Source organism: Nicotiana tabacum, chromosome 1 (genome assembly GCF_000715075.1).
Source record: "Nicotiana tabacum cultivar K326 chromosome 1, ASM71507v2, whole genome shotgun sequence".
In the NCBI taxonomy this organism is placed as follows: Eukaryota; Viridiplantae; Streptophyta; class Magnoliopsida; order Solanales; family Solanaceae; genus Nicotiana; species Nicotiana tabacum.
In genome coordinates, this window is record NC_134080.1 from 129,565,227 (window position 1) to 129,566,541 (window position 1,315).

The window sequence follows — 1,315 nt, forward strand, 5'->3', positions numbered from 1 at the left end:
AAAGTTTATGTATATATATGTATTATGCATTTCATATCAGTAACCTCCAGAGGCACTCAGATGTTACAGGTTGTATCTCCTCTATCTCTCGCTTTACATTAATGTTCTTGTTTATGCTTTCCTGCCTAACATACTCGGTAATTTATTCGTACTGACATCCCTTTTGCCTGGGGACGCTGTGTTTCATTCCCGCAGGTACCGATTGATAGGTTGACAGTCCTCCTAGTAGGTTATCAGCTCAGCGAAGGTGTTGGTGCACTCCACTTGCTCCGGAGTTTCCTATTTGGTCAGTATGCTTTGGATATGTATTGATTGGTATGGCGGGTCCCTGTCCCGACCTTTATGATTTTATGTACTCTTAGAGGCTTGTAGACAGATGTCAGGAGTATGGATAATCATATGGCCTTGTCAGCCTATGTTTCGAGTTTACTAATGGTCATGTCGGCCTTTTAGGCCCCTATGTCACATATATTAGTTTGTATATCATGTTGGGTCTTCATATATTGAGTATTCCCTTATGTTTTATTCTTGTTATCTAATGACGGGTTTTCTGGCTCATTTACTCATGATAACATGTTAAGAAAGATATGTTACGTTGGTACTCGGTTGAGTAAGGCACCGGGTGCCCGTCGCGGCCCTTCGGTTTGGGTCGTGACACTCAACTACGCAAATCAAATGGCTAATACATCACTCATACCTTATCATTTTGCTGAAGCACTCATATAGAACTTCTGGCCGCTTAACAAAACATGAACCTCGAAAGCATCAAAACCCAGTAATCACCATGCTACCAACCACAAACCAAAACTCGAGGTTCTTTCAAAAAATGCACACTCTGCACTCATGATAGCCAACAATGCCATACTCTATTAATTCCAAATACTGATCCAGGAGAAAACCGCAATGTACTACATATTCCTTATGCCTATAGAAGACACCCAACTTAAGCCATTGCCAAACCATCAAGAACCCTCCGAGATTCGCCCGCATTGAACTAATCCATCAGGACTGCACCTCCCCAACTTGACCGAGTCACACAAATCGTCCAATACAAGACTGTTGCCTCAGATGCCAGTAGGGAATTTCCTATTCAAAAGGACCAACTACTTCTATTGCCATGCTAACCCAATACCACATAACTGACCCATTTCTTCGGATAGTCGATATGTAATAATCTCAATCAAAGCCCCAAATTTAGATGATCCTAACATGAACCACATAGCCCAGAAGCTCATAAACCACTGCATTTCTTCTGAGGCACCCCGTTCTGCCGCAACCACGATACCCACGTTGAATAGACCTCCTGTGAATCTAA